This window comes from Hyaena hyaena, unplaced genomic scaffold, assembly GCF_003009895.1.
Source record: "Hyaena hyaena isolate Hyena2069 unplaced genomic scaffold, ASM300989v1 scaffold_1276, whole genome shotgun sequence".
Taxonomy (NCBI): domain Eukaryota; kingdom Metazoa; phylum Chordata; class Mammalia; order Carnivora; family Hyaenidae; genus Hyaena; species Hyaena hyaena.
The window spans coordinates 376,553-397,724 of NW_024081882.1; the positions used below are offsets into that span (position 1 = coordinate 376,553).

The 21,172-nt window shown below is 38.0% G+C and overlaps 1 long non-coding RNA gene across 1 annotated transcript; it reads right to left on the reverse strand.

Annotated features, from left to right (window-relative positions):
- Positions 1-499: 499 nt before the first annotated feature.
- LOC120224790 lies at positions 500-16,934 on the reverse strand. Its single transcript, XR_005526661.1, has 4 exons — positions 16,607-16,934; positions 13,095-13,263; positions 11,774-11,830; positions 500-611 (listed from the first exon to the last, which is right to left on the reverse strand). It is a non-coding gene; the product is annotated as an uncharacterized LOC120224790 (long non-coding RNA).
- Positions 16,935-21,172: the final 4,238 nt, after the last annotated feature.

The following is a 21,172-nucleotide window of genomic DNA, read 5'->3' on the forward strand; positions in this document are numbered from 1 at the left end:
GGTAAATTATTCTTTCAGATCTTATGTAAGTATAAATTTATTTAAACAAAAACTAAATTTGGCACCTAGGTGGCTCAGTCGGTTAAGTGCCAGACTTCAGCTCACGTCCAGATCTCACGGTTCATGGGTTTGAGCCATGCATCAGACTCTGTGCTGACAGCTCAGAGCCTGGAGCCTGCTTCTGACTGTGTCTCCCTCTCTCTCCACTCCTTCCCCACTCGCACTCTGTCTCTCTCTCACAAATAAACATTAAAAAAAAAACCCAAACCTAAAATGGGGGCATCTGGCTTGCTCACTCAGTCAGTAGAGCATGCAACCCTTGATCTTGGGGTTATGAGTTTAAGCCCCATGTTAGGGGCAGAATTTACTTTAAAAAAAGAAAGAAGAAAAACTTAAATGTTAAAATATTTCAAAAGTATCATTTGAAAAAGGAGAGCACTGTGGTGAAAGCATATTCAATAATAATTAACAAAACACTGGAAAAAAATCTTACCTTTAAGATAAGAATGATCCTGAGTTTAGGCACCAAAATCTCATGGAGACACATGTGTTGTTCCACTATTGGGGATGCTAGACTGGATTACTTTGCCAATGTGGTGACTGCCAGGTCTCTGCATTGTAAAATAAGTAAATAAATAAAATAATAAAATAAATTCTTTTTTCTTTTAAAGAAAGGAATGAGTGGCCCAATTCCTCCAAAAACACTTCTACAATGGGGCAGCTTAGATGGTAGAGCATGTGACTCTTGAATCCCAAGTTGTGAGTTCAAGACTCATGCTGGGCATGCAGCCTACTTAAAAGGAAAAAAAAAGAACAGAACATTTCTAGGGGAACCTGGGTGGCTCAGTTGGTTAAGCATCCAATTTCGGCTCAGGCCATGATCTCATGGTTTGTGAGTTCAAGCCCCGAGTTGGGCTCTGTGCTGACAGCTCAGAACCCGGAGCCTGCTTCAGATTCTGTGTGGCCTTCTTTCTCTCTGGACCTTCCCCCGCTCGTGCTCTCTGTCTCTCTATCTCAAAAATAAACATTTGAAAAAAATGAAATAAAAATAAGAACATTTCTCTTTTTCATTTTGTTTTTTAATGATTGTTTATTTTTGAGAAAGAGAGAGAGAGAGCATGAGCGAGGGAGGGGCAGCGAGAAAGAAGGAGACACAGAATCCTAAACAGGCTCCAGGTTCCTAGTTGTCAGCATAGAGCCCAACGCGGGCCTCAAACCCACAAAGTGTGAGATCATGACCTGAGCGAAGTTGGGCGCTTAACTGACTGGGCCACCCAGTTGCCTCAAAATAAGAACATTTCTGTAATGTATGTCTTATGAATTATTACTCCTGGGCTTGTTAGCACATGGAATATCACTTAGCTAACTACAGTGCAAGTAGGCTTAGAATACTTTTAAGCAGATAATCCTTTGGAAAACAAATTATGGAATCATATTGTAAGAAAAATGAAACTAGTATCATATTGTTTAGTGCATAAACAGAAAAGTTAAAAAGACTTTGAAGTTAAAAAGATTTTGAAAGATTACCCATAAGATAAAGCTATAACATACTAGACAGGAATACATTAGTTGACCTTAGATAGCACTGTGTCTCATTACTGAACACTCTAGGTATTCTCAAGATCTAGTTTCACTAGTTTTGATTTTTTTTAAAACTTTGAGTAGAATTAATGTTTCATTTTATAGGTAGTAGAATCAGAAGAAGAAATGATATTCAAGGGTCCATGAAATACATTTGCTCCCTCTCTCCTTAAAACTGATGCTTAGATAGGGTTTCGTCTTGATGATGGAATGTTCTGGAACTAAATAGTGGTGATAGTCACAAGACATATTGGATGTACTAAATGCCACTGAATTGTACATTTTAATATGTACATTTATTTTTCTTAAAGATTTTAAGTAATCTCTACACCCACCGTGGGGCTCAAACTCACAACTCTGAGATCAAGAGTCACATGCTCTACCAACTAAGCCCACCAGGCACACCTAACATGTACATTTTAATATGATCAAAATGGTGAATTAAAAAATTTTTTATTGTTTGTTTATTTTTGAGAGAAAGAGAGAAACAGAGCACCAGTAGGGGGAGGGACAGAGACCGAAGGAAACACAGACTCTGAAGCAGGCTCCCGGCTCTGAGCTGTCAGCACAGAGCCTGACATGGTGCTCAAACCCACGGGCCATGAGATCATGACCTGAGCCAAAGTTGGATGCTTAATTGACTGAGCCATCCAGGTGCCCCATGTGATTTTTTTTTTTAATGTTTTATTTATTTCTAGGAGAGAGAGAGAGAGAGACAGCGTGAGCAGGGGAGGGTCAGAGAGAGAGGGAGTCACAGACTGAAACAGGCTCCAGGCTCTGAGCTGGCAGTCAGCACAGAGTCCGACGCGGGGCCTGAACCCACGAACCGCGAGATCATGACCTAAGCGAAAGTCGGACGCTTAACCGACTAAGCCACCCAGGCGCCCCATGTGATTTTTTTGTTTTTAAGTAGGCTTCACATTGGGGTGCCTGGGTGGCTCAGTCAATTAAGCATCCGACTTCAGCTCAGGTCATGATCTCATGGCCCGTGGGTTTGAGACCCACATCAGGCTCTGTGCTGGCGGCTGGCTTGGAGCCTGGAGCCTGCTTCGGATTCTGTGTCTCCCTCTCTCTCTGACCCTCCCCTGTTCGCTCTCTCTCTCTCTCAGAAATGAATAAAACATTAGAAAAAAAATAATAAAGTAGGCTTGACATTCAGCGTAGAGCCCAATTGCAGGGCTTGAATTCATGACCTGAGCTGATCAAGACCTCAGCTGAAATCAAGAGTCAGACACAACTAACTGAGGCACCCATAGGATTTCTTTTCTTTTCTTTTTTCTTTTCTTATCATTTTTATTTTTAGAGAGAGAGAGAACTTGAGGTGGGGAGAGGGGGAGAGAGAGAGAGAAAGAGGAGGGGTGGCTTGATGCCGAAACTCTGGGATCATGACCTGAGTTGAATTAAGAGTTGGATGCTCAACCAACTGAGCCGCCAAGGCGCCCCTGATGCTAGAATTTCTAAAGATTGGTGCCTGAGGACAAAAGTCCACTCACCCCTCCTCTCACCCTTTATATGTGAGGTTTTTGAAAAAAAAAATGAGTCCTTCCACAATTATAATTTTAGATGCAAATATATTATCCTCAAAATATTCTGCATTTCTTCCCAGCAGAATAACCTAATTATGATCTATATCTCTATGTTAGTTGTGACATATGTTTCTCCAAACAATATTTAAATACTAAATGGCAAAACCAAGCAGTAAGGAAAGTCATCCTTGGGTAGCAGTTTCCTGTTTTAGGAGAATCAGTAAAATTTTACAGTTGGTGAGGGCTTTAAAGATCACTTAGTCCAGCCCACTCATTTTCAAATTAGGGAATGGCTAGATGAAATGTGTAAGGCTAAACCTGTATGTGACATCATTTAGGTGAGTCCAATTTGTTTAATCATTAGTAAGAGTAATTAATCATTAGGTAAGAGTATCCTACATCTGGGAATATGACTGTGCTGATATAATAATGTCTACTTACTGCTTTAACACACTGGTCAACAATTACCTATTTTTTTCTGCATCCATTTGCTCAAGAACATAAAAAGTGCAAAATAAGCTTCAGCCTAGATAAGGGAGAAGAGGAGGAATGAGGGGCTCTGGCTAAGCCAGTAATCATTACTCTGGAAAGAAACTGATGCAATGTATCGTTGCATTTAAATAGCAGCCTGAAATGGAGCCCAAGAAGCCTGAAATTTACCCACACTGGGTGATACAAATTACTGAAGAAATCTTTAGAAAACAACTTTTACTTTCACAAAATTATAGTGAATCCATGCCTGAATGTTGAATATTGCTCCAGAAACAATGAAAGGAAGACAGAAGTCTGGGAGAAGGCAACACATGATCAAAGGCATCCATCAATGAATAACTTAAGAGATGAGACTGGGAGAACCAGGATATTACATCTAGAAAGTCAAAATAAGAGGATATATCAAAAAATTGCTGAAAGAAACTGGAGGGACAAGTGTGAACTTGTTCATTAAGTCCTGGTATTTATTAATTTAGTTTTAAATTTATTATTTATTTATTTTTTAAATATAAGTTACTGTCAAGCTAGCTAACATACACTGTATACACTGTGCTTTGGGCTTCAGGAGTGGATTCCCATGATCCATTGCTTACATATTTAAAATTAGAAAGCATGCTTTCTGTGTTGAGAGATGTTGGGAAGCAGGGGGCATTTTTTTTTTTTTAATTTTTAAATTTATTTTGAGAGAGACAGAGAGAGCTTGAATGGGGGAGGGATACAGAAAAAGAGAGAGAGAATCCCAAGAAGGTTCCATCCTGCCAGCACAGAGCCCAATGCGGGGCTCGAACCCATGAAACCATGACCTGAGCTGAAACCAAGAGTCAGACACTTAACCAACTCAGCCACCCACGCACCCCAGGGGGAGTTCTTTAGAGAAAATAGAGTGAGCTTCTGGTGGCTCCTCACTGTCAATTTCTGTTATAACAAGAAAAACCAAGAAACCGCTAGGTAACAAAAAATTAAGAAATATTTTATTTGAGGGGTGCCTGGGTGGCTCAGTCAGTTAAGCACCTGACTTCAGCTCAGGTCATGATCTCACAGTTGGTGTCTGTGCTGACAGCTCAGAGCCTGGAGCCTGCTTCAGATTCCGTGTTTCCCTCTCTCTCTGCCCCTCCCCTGTTCACACTCTTTCTCTCAAAAAATAAATAACACTAAAAAATATATTTTATTTGATAGAAATTTTTTATGGGGTGCCTGGCTGGCTCAGCCCATAGAGCATGCAACCTAGAGGCCATGAGTTCAAGCCCCATGTTGAACGTGGAGCTTACTTAAAAATAATAAAAATAAAGAAGTGTTTTATGAAGACACTTTTTTTTTTTAAGAGAAAGAATGCAAGTGGAGCACGGGCAGAGAGAGAGGGGGACAGAGGATCTTTTGCTAACAGCAGAGCGCCCGATGCGGAGCTTTAACTCATGACCTGTGAGATCATGACCTGAGTTGAAAGTTGGATGCTCACCTGACTGAGCCACCCAGGCGCCCCAAGGCACTTTTATTTTTAATGAAGTCACTTTGATATTTTCATTTCAGATATGTTCAAGAAGGGTTTATAGAAATTCCTAAATAAAAGCTTTAAAATGGGCCATTAAGGAAAATTAAGGGCATTTTGGGCACATCACTGACGTTTTTAAGGATTGCATGAATGACATCTATATGCTGCCTCTTAAGGAATAGTGGTCAAGGAACACACTGTATGCATCAGTCTCTATTCTCCACAGTGCCCTATACCAAATATTCGTTGAAAAAGTAAGTAAACACTACTGCACCGAACGTTGTTGTTTTCTTTAGTTTGTTTATTTTGAGAGAGAGAGAGAGCCCATGTCAGTGGGGGAGGAGCAGAGAGAGAAGAGAGAGAGAATCCCAATCCAACACGGGGCTCAAACTCATCAACCCTGAGACCCAAAATCAAGAGTCAGAGGCTTAACCTGACTGAGCCACCCAGGAGCCTCTCAAATGTCTTTTGATGACACTATTAAACAGAGAATTGCAGAGTTAAACAAATCCAGTTCAAAGTATATCCAACACATAAAAGTCTTTACAGAAAAATGAATCTGCCATACACATCATTTTCAGAATGTAGTAATTACACATGTCATTTTTTTTTTTTTAGCTAACCAAACATGAAGCCTTATGACATTATACTACTACATTTTGGATGATGCTATTTGACATTGCCCATCAAAAAATAAAAAATGTAAAAATTGGGGTGCCTGGCTGGCTCAGTCGATAAGGCATGCAACAACACTTGATCTTGGGGTCGTGAGTTCAAGCCCCACTTAGGGTGTAGAGATTACATTAAAAAAAAAGTAAAATGGGGCAGCTGGGCGGTTCAGCTAGTTAAATATCTGACTTTGGCTCAGGTCATGATCTCACGGTTCGTGTGTTTGAGCCCCGTGTCAGGCTCTGAGCAGCTTGCTCGGGATTCTGTGTCTCTTTCTCTGCCCCTGCCCCAATCATGCTCTGCCTCTCTCTCTCTCTCTCTGTCTTTCTCACTCTCTTTCTCTCTCTTAAAAATAAATGAATTAAAAAACATTTAATGTAAAAATTAAGGATTCCATAAAAGTCAAAGCACATATTTCACTATCTGAAAATCATAGCTATTTTAAAGTGGAAAGTAAAATGAGTTTACTGTAACTTCCCAGAACCCCATTTGATAATTTACATGAAGTTTTCAGCAACTTTACTTTTTTAACCCAGGAATTATTGTTTAAGGAGTTTAGATCAGATTGGCTCTTTTTCTGGACATTTCGCCATTTCCTCTTTCATATAGGACTATATCATCAGGACTACATCATAAAAGCTTCATGTTTACTCAGTATATTTTGCCAAATGTGACAAAAATCATTCATACTAAGCCTCAAAAAAGTTTCCTTTGAATTAAATTCTCTCTAGTCTTAATTTTTTAGTAGTTTATATATGAATAAACTTCATACTTTATCTGACATGACTGTACTGATAATGAATTATAGTCAAAGATTTTTCATCACCCTTATAAAACTGAAAACTCCAGAGCTCCAGCATATTTTGGTTCAGAATTAGTTTATAATCTCAATCCCACAGTAGCTTGTTTTTTCTTTGAAACTGGGTTACCACATGTCTTTTATTATTTTTTTAAATGTTTTATTTGTAAGTAATCTCTATGCCCAATGTGGGGCTTAAACTCACATCCCCAAAATCAAGAGTCACCCACTCCACCAAATGAGCCAGCCAGGCTCCCCCAAATTCATACTTTAAAGTTCTGATATTAGAGGAGAGAGAGATTGTTTCTAGTTTCGAGGATCAGAGAAACCTTTATTGAAAATAATGTTTCAGTTGAGGCCAAACCTTTATGAGTCTAAGCAATAAACAATTGATATATAATTATTTTTAAGTTCATTATATAATAAAACAAGAAGAACAGAAAAAAGGAGGTAAGTTTAAAATATAAAGTGCACAATATGTCTACTTTTGAATATGTCATGGACATGAAATATTTTCAACCTGAAAAAAAATAACAGCTTAGGAATTAAAAGAAAAAATAACCCCAAATTTGATTGTCTTCCTTGTTTTCAAAGAATTATTAGTTCCTGATTTTAACCAAAATGACTTCTCTTATTAAAAACATATTTAAAATTTTGCAGTGGAGGGGCACCTGGGTGGCTCAGTCGGCTAAGCATCTATCTGACTTTGGCTCAGGTCATGATCTCATGGTTCGTGGGTTCGAGCCCCGCATCAGGCTCTGTGCTGACAGCTCAGAGCCTGAGTCTGCTTCCACTTCTGTGTCTCCCTCTTTCTCTGCCCCTCCCCGCCTCAAGCTCTGTCTCTCTCTGTCTCAAAAATAAGTATTTAAAAAAATAATAATAAAATAAATTTTTGCAATGGAATAAAAGTTGTATCAAATAAAAATCTCTTATATTGCATTATTAATAACTCCAAAGTAGCAGAACCAGATTAAAATACTTTTATTTTTTTAAAGTCTTTTATTTTGATAAGCACTAGGAGCTATAAACTAAATAAGCTAAACAATCTTTTCTGCTAAGTTATCACTGAAAGTCTTCATTTACTTTCATATTTAAAAATTTGTATTAACGAAATATCCTTTCAATTTGCCTAGACTCTGAAAATTTTAGTCTCTGAATAAAATGGACATGTCCTAGGTGAAAGCACCACCCAAATCTCTTTTGATAAATTCCAATGAATGGCTTTTTTGGGGGCATTAAATTTTATTATTTTAAGCAAGTGAGAACTAAGAAATGTCTTCTAAGTCACTCATTTTGATCTATCAAGCTTCTCCTTCATTTTATGAGAATGAATTAAACAGATAAAATGTACAGGGATACTCACATAACAGATATTAAAGCTTGAGTCCTATAAATGTGCTTATATTAAATATTTAAAATGAAGATTCATCGGCAGGATTTTTTCCTTCGAGCCCTGCTATTGCCATTATTTTTGCTAGGTTTTCAAATGCACCACTGCTAAAGCTATTTTGCAAGGAGCAGCCATGCTGAAGTTCTTTAATTCTATGGAAAAGTTCCTTTTGCAAGTTGTACAGATGGATGTTTCAACTCTAGAAGGGAAAAGCCCAAGCCAGAGATAGTCACTACAGCACAAATGAAAATTTTATGTCTTTTTCCTAAGTTATTCTTACAGAATTTTTCAAGAAACCACCAAGAATACAAGTAAACATAGATATTTAAACTGAGCACTTGAAATTCTTTAAATTCAATATATATGATTTAAGTGTAATGATATTTCGTTTCACTTTAATTTGATCTACAATATCTTCCAATTGGTCTCAAGAGGCTCCAGTTATTTTTTTTAAGTTTTTATATTTTCTGTAATCTCTATGCTAACACAGGGCTCGAATTCATAGCCCCAAGATCAAGAGTCACATGAAGAGGCTCCAGTTGTTGTTCTAATTATCTATAATTTATTTCTATACAATTAAAATATCTAAATTGATATATCTTCAGAAATCTAAGGGAAGCAGTTAGAAAACTAATTTAAAGGCCAACTGTAATTATTAGTAAACATTCACATTGGTTGATCATCTACTAATTTGATCTTTGACTCATCAATTTTTAAATTTTTGACATTTTTGTTTTTTTTATTCTCTAGCTCATAAATTCTGTAAAATGGTAATAATTTCTTATCTAAGTTCATATGAAGCATGAGGATCTGATTCTAACAAAGGAAACCATTGATTAAAAAAGATTGTGGAGGTGTCTGGTTGGCAAAGTCAGTATTGCATGTGACTTCTGATCTTGTGGTTGTGAGTTCAATCCCCATTTGGAGTGTGAAGAGTGCTTAAAAATAAAATCTTTTTAAAAAAGACTTCAGTAAAAATTTTTAAAAAAATGTTTATTTGAGAGACAGCATATGTGCATGCTTGAGGGGCAAAGAGAAGGAAGGAGAGAATCACAAACAGGTTCTGTGCTGTCAGTGAGGACATGAACCATGAAATCATGATCTGAGCTGAAATCAAGAGTCAGACGCTTAACCGACTGAGCCACCCAGGTGCCCCTGATCTGAGGTATTTGATTAAGCTTTCTTTTCGTTGAAACTGGTTATATGTATACAACATATCCTTCTCTGCATTATTTTCCAGTTTCAAGCAATAATCTCTTCCCCTCTTGGATTTTATAGAACTTTCTGAAGTGGTCCAATAATTTCATTGATATTCCTGGTCTTATTCTTTTTTCTGAAAACTAAATTCCACAAATATTTGTAGAAAGCCTACTCAGTGCTCTGTTGTGAAAAAGGTAAAGGATGATGAATGGTGTAAATAGTTTTAAACTGTCTTTACAGCTGTGGAAACAAAAGCCAAGGAAGTTAAAAAAAAACAAAACAAAACTGACCCAGGGTCACAGGAGGCTCAGCTGCATACATAGAAAACAGGTGACACTACTATGTATCCAGTTTATGAAGATCAGCAGACTTACAGGTTTCACTGTAAGGATAGCTTTTTTAAAAAAATCTTTGTTTATCTTTCAGAAAGAGCTAGCAAGGGGGAGGGACAGAGAGAGAGAGGGAGACAGAGAATGTCAGCACAGAGCACAATGTGTGGCTTGAACCCACAGACCACAGCATCATGACCTGAGCAGAACTCAGGCACTTAACCGACTGAGCCACCCAGGCGTCCCAGGGCTGCTCCTCTTCAAAGGCACAGCCCAGGATGTTGAGCTGTTAGGTTCATGTATCTTGTTGGGAGTGGGAAGCCAGGAGCACTTATGGCCAGTGACCACACTCTGTAGCGGTGTGAGCAAATAAGAGCTTGAGTTGCTCGCTGCGCTTCTGCTTCTGCCAACTGTTCTTCAACGATCCAATACATAGCAGAGGAGGGAAGAGCTTGAATTACGCCATGGGGAGATGTGAATGTGCATGTGCATGCATGCGTGCATGCGTGTGTGTGTGTGTGTGTGTGTGTGTGTGTGTGTGTGTAGTAATACACAGCTCCCCCCACCCCTGAATTTTCACTAAAGCAAAAAGAAAAACCAAACTCACTGTTAAACTATTGTTAATATGGAGTAAATACGACCGTCCCATTTTTGAAGTTTAACATGAGGAAGAATTTCTTAGCTTGCTGCTAAGAGTATGAGAGGTGGTTATTAACCCCTAGAGGTCCTGATGTAGCTAGCTGGGCCTTGGATCAAGTTTTTGAGAGCACATAAGAGAAATCCTGGGTGAAAGAAATCATGGGACCTTCCTGCTTACCCAGCCTTTTACCTTGAACTGATTTTTACCTGTTTGGGATAGTTTAAACTGATTTTTACCTGTTTGGGATAGTTTAAATGAGATTCTGAGAAAAATTACTGAGATAAACCATTTTTTCCCCTCAATGTCTCCTCTATCTCAAGAATTTTGCCCTTAACTTTCAATGATGTACAGAACCTCTTGTTAGTATAAATGTAGGTGGTCTTTGTTTGTTTGTTTGTTTTGCTTTGTTTTGCTTTTAAAGTAACGGTATTGGATCTGGGCAAACCTCACTCTGGGTCTGTTTACTTATCACCAAAAATAGGGAAAAAAAAGTATTTGCTATTATCTCCCATTCAGAACTATTATATGGTTTCATTCCATGATAAACACATTTCAGCCCTGTCACTGAACTGTGTGTCTACATGCATTGAACCTTCCCTGAACTCAATTTGCTCAACTGTAAAATGGGAAACTATTTTACCTAATAATTCCTAATGCTAATAATCCCTCCAGCCTGCAAATTATAGAACTGTTATATTATGAAACAGGTTCTACTAAAAGCCACGTTAAAGGAGAAGATACTTTGTATAATTCCCTAATCAAAAACACAAACAAAACATCCAAACTTATTTATACAAAGTATCCAAGAATTTGAAATATGTATGTATATATATATATATATATATAAAAGGGAAGATGGTTTCCTATATGGAGTCTTATAGTGCTAGCCTCTAATATACATCGCCTCAACCTCTTTCTCTTTCCATTAAATAAAAAGTGTTAGCAGTTTACACTTCCAAGGACAAACTATTAGCTACCAAAATTATATTTTAGAAAAACGCTAAGTGTTTACAAAAGTGATTCAAGATATCTTGTGGTTCATACAGACTTTTCCTGTTACAAGTGCTGTAAGCACTTTGACTTCCCTTTATACTACAGAGTCGGCTCTCTTAACTTTACATCAACTCTAGCCTGGATTTTTGAAAACAATAATTTATTTGCATGTTTATACTGGTATATGCATATCTGATTTCAAAATCCAGAGCCTATAACTTCATATTATACTGTGTAATCACTTTGATAATGCCACTGTGTGGCAAGTTGCTTGAACTGTATTGCTTTCAAATTTGTTTGAATATCCAACCTCTAATCAGTTATATATACATAAAATCAAATTATCCGATATTCTTAAATTACTTGGTTTATTTTTTAAAAAGTTAGCAAAACCTGTTTTATGAGTTTATAAATGCCATTAAATCTGTTGGCGTTTATTATTTTTTTAAACATTTAAAAAAAATTTTAAGTAATTTCTGCACTCAACATGGGTCTTGAACTCACAACCTGGAGATAAAGAGTTGCATGCTCTACCGACTGAACCAGCCAGGCACCCCTAATATGTTGGATTTTAATAGGTTGCATTTCAAGCTTTCATGGAAAAATAAGAAGGAAAAGAAACATATTTTAACCCATAGATAAAAGATTTTAACAAAATACTTAACAGCCTTCAGCTTAACTTCCGTGTTTTTGAATTTTCCTCAAGGAAACATGAAAAAAAACTTTAAAAAACAAAGTAATTGCTTTTTAGATCACATACAAAGTTACATTAAATGAAACTATAAACTATTAAAGAGATTTTTCACAAGTTAAGTAGTAATATCTGCATACTAACCATACATTCAAGTTGTAACCATTAACTGTGTAAACAATAGAAACTAGAAACCTGGGCACCAGATTTGGTTGTGGGAAGATAGTTTAATTTTTGGCTTAATCAAGAGTTCCACAAAAAACAAAAACAAAAACAAAACAAAACAAAAAAAGACTTTCACAAACATGTTGATTTTGATCTTTTTTCTTGCCTATACATCTTCTGTGTTTAGCTGTAATAGAGTTTTCCATTAACTTCCATGTGTGAGAGTAATTCAGCTTATTACAACATAAGCAGAACACTGGTATAGATAAGAAAATACATGTACTACTTATTGTAAAATAAATGATAATAAACTTCTGTTTATTTAAAAAGCAATGGTTTTCTTCATCTGTTTAAAATCTCAAAGTGTGAAAACATTTGGCTATGCTAGTATAACATGACCCTACCCCATCTCCTTTGTAATGAAATAATTTAGGGATATTTAATAATCAAAGAAAGAGAGTATCTTACAACAATAGTAACAGGAAGGGGCTATCATTGATTGAAACAACATTCTTAACTTATAGCCACTAAAAACTTTACTGGTGGTCAACTCTGAGGGAACATTACAGTTTAATTCATTTCCTTGTCCATCAATAAATATCAAAAAAGCAGTAAATCACAGAACTCAGCTTTCACTTAAAATCTGAGTTTCCTCTCTACGTTGAGGTTTTAAAACATGTTTCAAAACAGCAGCAGACCATATCTTGGCTCTTTTTTTTGTAAAGACATTTTGGCAAATAATGCTACTTTGATTAAAACAATTTATCAACATATGGATCATGTGCACAAATAGAAGTGGTAGACAGTCCAACAGAAGGGTTTTGTGATAACTTTATATTTAGTAAATAAATTTAACACCATTTTCAAAACAGGTCATCATATTATTCTGTAACTTTAAGAATTGATCACATGTATGTTTTAATGATGTTACTGGGTATTTCATGTGTATAATAAAATAGTCTTTAAAAAATAGAAAATAAGGCACAGAAACATGAAAACATATTGAATTAAATTCTAATGTTGAGGTACTAATAGCATCCTAATTCCAGTTCAATCTATATTGTTACTCTTCTCTCTACACCTTCCAAAACATACTGAAGAGAAAACCATAATGATAAAATTGTGCTTACCTTGCCTGTTTTAACCTGTAGCTTCAGAATTTGAACACAAGTTCTATCTTGCTTCACAAATCTCCACAAAAGGCTTCTCATCAGCAATATGTGTATCTATTCTTATGTCCAATTTCACACACTGACTGCATTCCATACCCAACAAAACTGCCCTCAACTGGACTTGTTGCTGTCAAGGGGAAAGAGTAATGTTTATCTGTAACTCTATTATCTATTTCATTGGATGAAAATATTTACTCAAACTTTTGTTTATTAATATTTAAAACAAAATTCAAGTTAATCTGTTTGTAAAAGTTCACAATATTGGTTCTAAATTAAGATAAAATTTGAATAGAACTATGATTGCCGGGGGGGGGGGGGAGCATGGATAATGCATTACACCAAAATTTTAGGTATTTTAGTTTGTTTTTTATTGGTCTTTTTGTAGATGGCCATTCACTTAAAACAAAACCAAACATGGCATTTTATTCTTGGTAGTAAAGAAATATAATGCAAAAAATTTACCATAGATGTATGGTAATAGAATCAAGGAGCAAAATTCTAGGCAGTTTTCAACAAACGAAAACAAAACAAGGTGACATCATTCTGTATTTAATTATCCCAGAACAAAATGTTATCAACATAAAAGAGACCATATATATTTCTGAAGTAACAGAATTGATATTTTTCTTGTTTTTTTTTTTTTTTTAAAGACCTTTGTTAGTGTCCTTTTATGAACTGGATTTTTAATAGCTGTATTAGAATCAGAATGTGTTAGAATTAGAAAGGGTCATATAGTTATGTCAGCTTAATGAAAAATATTCAATAGTAATATATTTCTAACTCGATTGTATCAAATTGTACACACTTGAAAGAGTCTTTACTAATATTTTGGGGGGTAAGATTTAGTTAGTTTTAAATTATTCTCCAAGTCTTGGAAAGTGCTAGGGAAAACATTTTTAGATTACAAATAAGATATGAATAGTTTACAAAGAAACATAACATAAAAATAGAGAAATTACTTCAATGACTGGCATAGGACAGCCCCCAGCCAAAATTAAATAAGGGAAAACTATCAAACAGGTTCAATTATTGATATTAAACATCAGTTCAAATAAAACCTTGCCTTAGGGAAGGCAGTGGCAACTGTCATTTTAAAAATAATTTATCGTAAATTTGTCATTTGAGAAAAGCAATTAAAAAATACCACCAACTCCGTTTTTAAGCAAGCTACCACAAAAAAAGGTGGTAAATATTTCCAAAGAAGTGTTAGGCACAAATTTTAGGACAAATCTTTATCGTGTCAATTTTGATAAAGATTTCAGATCTTTAGTTTTGTTTTCTGCTATGTCTTATGGTCTCAGATTCTTATGAACTTCAGCTGAGAGGTTTTGCAGTAATGATAATCGTCACCTAGCCTGTTGCTTCCATCTTTAAAACTGGGATCATCATATTAAGAGAAGCTCAGGACCAAAATGTAAACTGAACTCAAGAAGGAATGAATTTTAATGAGTCAAAGTGGAAATGGTAATAATGGTCTGTACCATTATTCCTGCAAGTAAGGCATTTACGCATTTACTCTGCCTTATTAAAGTCTAAAAATTAACTTTCTATTTATAGACAACATGAGGAATTTCTCAGTTTATCTCTAAGATCATCTAGGAGCTGATTTGTCTATAGTTGATTTGTATATACAGGTCACAAAACCAGCTGTTTCATGAAAGGGACTTTTTGCTCCTAAATTTTGTGGAATGTGATTCTGGAAAAGAACTGGTCAGGAAAACAAAGGGTTCTAATAAGAAAATGGTAACTTCAGATATGTCTTTTAAATGCACGTGTTAGAAAACGCTGAAAACTAGCCATAACCTCAGCATGTGCTTTGCTTTCCGATTATCTGAGAAGAGTGTAGGTTCTTATTGTTCTTTCTAGTGGGATTTCATGCCTGGATTACTGTCCCACTTTGCTCCATTAGTTAATACATACTCTCTACCACCTTCCCTCCACCTTTAGCAAGGAAACCTGAAGGATAAATGAGTTACAACGAAGAAACCAATTTAAATGCCCAACTCTTCTCAGCCTCTCCACACCCCTCCCCCCACAGACAAATGCCTATCTTCTTTGTTTTCTGTGGCCCCTCAGCAAATAGTTATATACACACACCAATTACCAAAGACTCTTTCCACTAAAAGTCTCATTCCTCCTTCCTCCTTGGAGAATAGTAATAATAAATGAGTATTTTAAAGTTTCACTGAAGTGAAGCAATAACATAAAGGATAAATTGCAATAAAAGAAATCATGTTTACTACTTTAAGCATCATGTATAAAATTTACCAGATAGATTAAAATTCTCATTTCTGACTTAGTAGTTGAAAATTTAATAAATCAATTTCTCCCAACCAGAACAAAGTTTATTAAAAGAAAAATACTGGTTATAGAAATCTTTGAATTTAAGAAAACATTTGAAAATATCTCAAGTTTTCAAGTTTTGGCTTGTCCAGATTAATTTTGGAACTTTTTTTTTTACAAATTAAAATTTTTTCTAAAAATTCTTTAATACTTTTTCTACTGTATCATTTTCAAAATAGAAAGATTACAGATTATTCAAGTCCCAACCTAAAATCACTTTATAAATAATCATCTTTGAATTTTAAAATTTTTAGGTGTCTAAGGCTTATCTAAATTAACTCTATGATCTCCAGCATTACACTATAAATGTAACCTTTAAGCTTTAATTTGTTCAACTCAAAATAAACCATTTGTAAGTTACTCAGTTTCTGAGAAATAATTTTACAAGAAAATTTCCAAAAATACATATATATTAACTACTTTACTAAAATGTAGTTAAAATATATATACAAAATGTAAACAAAATAGGTCTGTATTTTAGAAGCTCTTCTTTCCTAATTTAGTCAGTTTTTTAAAATTTGTTTTAAAGAAGTGCTCAAGTACCTTTTAGTTTTAAGGTAGGTGGTCATTTACATTACTTCAATTAGTTGGCTTTGAGAGATTAAAACGAAAGAACAAATATAGTTTTACCAAAAGAATTTAGGAGGATGATGTAACATCCCTACTAGCTAAGAGTTAACAATACAGACAAAACTTTGAACTCACAGATTTAAGCCGATTCTCTCAAAGTTTTTTTTTACTGGGCAATTATTGTTTCACGTTTTTTAAAAACCAAATCAAGTATTTTGTTAAGACTTAAAAAATGAACCATTATTTGTAAACTATTAAGTTGTATTTCTAATTAATACATTTTATTTTCTTTAGAAAATGACATAATTTGAGTCTGTTATGAAATTAGATATAACAAACAAATTCACACTTCCCTCTTTTCTGTCATGGCCAGAGTTCTGATCTTTATTTTTGAGGAGAACAATAGCAACTTATGTACATAAATACAAACGCACCAAAGACACCACTACCTAGAATACAGCACTACAGCTGTTAGCTCTTTCAGTTAATCAAATTAAATAGGATTATTCGTTTCTTTTGTCCTTTTCCAAGACAAACGCTTATTAACGTTTCCTCACCGTCTCTACCAAACCTCAGTAAAATTACAACATTTCAGTTACAGAAATCGCTAATCCTTCAAGGTCGGTCTCAGCTTCTTTGGTCTTAGGGCAGCTTCAACGAAAGCGTGATCTCGGCATAGTTGACTTTACCCGGAATTTTTCGTTTGCTTTTTTTGGAGGGGTTGTTTGGTTTTGCTTAAAACAACCCGGTGGACCACAAAAGGGGGTTAGAAAGGGAGGGGGCAGAAAGGGTCGGTTTTTCTAGAAACCCAGGAAAATTCAGGTATCTGAAAACATATTTTGTTGTTTTAACTAAAAAAGAGATATAAATTCTGAGATGTTGTAAAGGGGCAGGGAGCCGATGTGACTCCAGTTGGTGAGCATGGCGCAAACCGCGGACCTCCGGGTGCTAGACGTTGGGGGAAGGGTGGGGAGTCTGCGTGCACCATGCGGTCAGCCCAAGGGGCGGGCTCCACACGCACACTATTTTCTACTCTTCCTTAGTTACCTCCCTTTTTCCTTCTTGGGAGTTGGGGCTGGGGGCTCGAAGTTAAAGGGCAGGAAAAATGGGAACACTAAGAGAACTCAATCCCACCCCTCAACAACAAAACCAATGAGAGGGAGCAAAGGATTATTTTCGCGCCACAAAAGATGGAAATCCAAGGGAGGCTCGGGGTCCAATGAATGGAAACCAGCAAACGGCTCCGGCGGAGGCAGCCGACGGTGATAGGCTCCTTCCGTCCACCAATCGGGTGAGCGAAGAAGGCTCACCCCCCCCCGCCCCCGCCAGCCAGGGGCGGTGTCTCTATCCACGCCGGTTGCTCAACTTGGTCTAGGCGAGTCGGCCCCGCGGAGCGCGAAACTCCGCCCCGGGGCCGCGTTTGCGCGCCGCGTGCGCCCGTCTCGCGGCCCCGCCCCGCCCCGGACGGAGGCGCAGGGCTGAGCCAGGGCTACTTGCGGTCTCTCTCCGTGGGTACCAAACCTACCCCAGCGCCAGGCAGCTTCTCGCACACTCGAGATAGGCCCGAACACACGCTGCTTGGTTCGTCACCGCCGCCCGCGGGCGGGCGCGCGCTGGAGGAGGAGGAGGACCTCAGGTGGTGTCATGTGGCGAGGGGAACTGTAGAGGCTCCCCTGACCCCTACGTCCAACTCGTGCACAGCTCCGCGCGGAGGAACAGACCCCGAGGCGGAGTCAGGAAGTGCCGGTCCCGCGACAGGGCCAGGGCGGTCCAGTGATCGAGGCGCTCCGAGGCGAGCAGGCGAGCGACGAAGGATTTTGCCAGCGGGAGCTGCAAGAATCCCGCCCTCTCTTTCCGGGCAGAGCCAGGGGCAAAAGGAAACTGGCCCATCTCCTCATCTCCTGGGGCACTATTTTTGATTTTAAACAAAAATTACTGAAGACAGATTCTCGAGAGAGCAGACTTAGGTTACCACTTATCACGTATCTGGTTTAAACACATGAATCCAGGAGAGTTGTTTGAAGGAGCAAGAGTATGTTAAAAACACCTCCTATGGGGCCCAGGCGACGACGCGGCGGGCATTGCGTGCCCACCCAGCAGTAAGGACTTTGGCTCTCCGGTGGTCTCAGAAGTGGCCGGGTGTTTGGAGGGGTAGCAGCAAGAATGCCCTTTGTTTCGCCTCTACCTGCTCAGCCTTCGCTCATAACCTGTGGATACAACAACGGTAACCGACCTTCTAAACACTTTTTCTCCTTTAATATTACTCTGACCAATAAACATTTTTATTGCCCCCAGGAGATAAGGAGTAGGTGCAGCAGTCCAAAGAGTAAACACGGTGCAATTTGTGACACTCAGCCGCATCAGAGCACACACAATGGGTGGTATTCTCTCGTGGGGTTAAAACTAGGAGCTGCAACTGCTTTGGGAAAAACTCGGGAGTAGCCCATATGCACTGTTAATTTCCTGTGTGAGACTTAATGTAAGACTGGAAGTTAGACTAACCTTCCATTCATTTTTGAAAACCCCCTAAAGATACTTTTGCTCTTGAAATGCCAGTAAAAAAGACAGTTACCCATGTTCTTTTTACTCAACCAGTGAATATACACTTATCCCTCAAATGGTTGTAAGACTGGAAGTGGAGGGCACTGTATTCACCACCCTTTGATGTCTGAGCTTATATGACTCCTGTATGTTTTTAAGGTCCTAGACGGAGTATCCAGTTTGTTAAAATAATACACAGATTAAGTTCACGAATCCTAGGAACATATTTCATCAAAACAGCACACAGTTGTCTTAAATTCCAGCTGTTAGATGTGTTTGATAGTGACCGACAAGCACGGGCTAGTATTTATGGAAGATAAACAATTTATCCCATGCTTTAGAAGTAGATACTTCCTTAGGTCTCAGTTTTAGTAAGAGCAAATAGTGACCAATCCAGAAGGCACCACTCAAGTGACTTTGAAAGCAAGCTGAATGTAGAAAATTTGTTCTTAATGAAAAATTACTAAAAGTTGAATGATCAAAAGGCTAGTTTGTAATATTTAAAGAGATACTTAGAAAAGCAAATATTACAAAATGAATGTAAACACATTTCTCCAAATAGCTTTTGAGCACATGCAACAGGTACATGAAAAAATTAATAATTTTTGATATTTACATTTTGAATACTACAGAAGTTAAAGGAATACATATTTTTCTTTTTTTAGAATAAAGTTTTTTAAAAAAACATGAAAAGGAAAATTAAGCTCTTTTTACAAGTTAAACCTGACCATAAACTTAAAATCTCACCACCCAAATGTTCTTTATAGAACTCATACTATAGTTCTAAGCATTATTACACAATGGCACATTTGTCTCAATCTCAAAGTAAAAACATTTCACTAAATTAAATGTCAATGAAAATACTGTGAAAGTGAGTTTACATTTCAAAAGTTGGATTTGCTTGGCAGAAAGAAAAACCTGTTAGAACAGTTGTATTTAAAATGGATGATCTGACACCTTCCGGCTCCTTAACACAAAATTATAAGTTCCTTTTAAAAGAAAAAATGTAAATACTTCATGCAATAATTCCCACATGTTGAAAAAATTATTTCATTCATCTTTTAATTGGAAAACATACTTTTAAGTGTCATATACAGATGTGACAGAGAAACGAACTCTGATCAGTTTTAATTACTGAAATGTTTTCAGTGTAAATCATATTTTCTCTAGCACACAATACATTTTCTACTTAGGGTACCAGGTCATTATAAAGATTCCTGTTTATATTTCCCTGCTACATAGAATTTCAGTCGCTTTTTAAAACTAAGCATTTTTGGTTTTTTCCATGGAATACCTGTTAAAAATATACCACAAATAACTGGTGCAAATGAAGCTTTTGAGTGGAGTGCACAATCATTAAACGACACTTGCAGATTTCCACAAGAACCCGAGTACTGTGTTCATTTCCGTATTCCTCTTCTCCAGTCTACATTTTGTTGGCCCAGTAAAGGCTTCACCCGGCCCAGACCCTCCCCCACACACCCACTATTGTACTCGTTACATCCAGGGGAAATTATGAATGGTTCTCCTGGCCAAATCCCGGCAAAACCGAGGCAGAAAAAGATTTCAACAATTTTTCAAGTGCGAATATCACCTAGGGATAACGCAGAGCGGTCTTCCTGTTTTAAGAGTCCCAAGTTCTCCAACTAAAATTCTTTAAATAAAAGTACCAGCCTACCCCACTCCTCCTCCTCTGGAAACTACAGGAAGAAATGGTTTCCGTTTAGATACCGACTTTTCCCACTATGACTTCTCTCCTCAGGCCTCCGAGGCTTGGGACGCCCCCATCCCCACGCCAAATACCTCCGCCCCTCCGCTCCCCTCCCCCACCGGTGGCCAAGCCCGCCCCCGGCCTCATTTATCTCTGAGCCTTTTCTGAATCGCGCAACCAATCGCAAACGCGAAGCCGAGAGCCAACGCGAGCGCAGGCGGAGGAGGTGTCGCCCAGACACCCGCCCAGGACGCTGCGGGCTCCCATCCCCCACCGCCCTAGCTCGGGGCCGCCCCACTTCCCCGGTGCCCGGGCCCGTGAAGGGTGCATGAGGTGGGGCGCGTCTGCTCGCTTCTCCCGCCCCCTCCCACTCCACCCCCCCCTCCCCCGCCTCGCTGCGTTTCCGCCCCTGCCAGTTCTGGAAACGTGCTTGCGGCTTTGCAGAGGTTACACTTCAAATGTCATCAAAGCCACAGGGCGAGTTCGAAATTGCGACTCTTTGGGTTTGTTAATTACCTATTTAAAAAAATCGAATATTTGAAACTCTGGTAACTAGAGCTGAGAAACTGCCTAATTAGCACCTCCACCCGAATCTCATTAAAAAAATTCTTCCCTTCCTCCCCTCCCCCTCAGGATCCGCCCCGACCAGATAACCCTTTCTAAACTCTGTTGTGACAATCAGCGCCGCCAGCCGCGCTCCCCTCCGCGCCCCGGCTGAGGCTCCTTTAGCATTTTGTTTGCCTCTTCCTCCTCTCCTCTCAGGGTCCCTCGCTCAAGCTCATTTCCCCTCCCCCTCTCTTCCTCCTCTCTTTTTTTTTTTTCCCCGAAACCCATTCTAATTGAGGCGCTGGGATTCCTCACGTGAGACGTT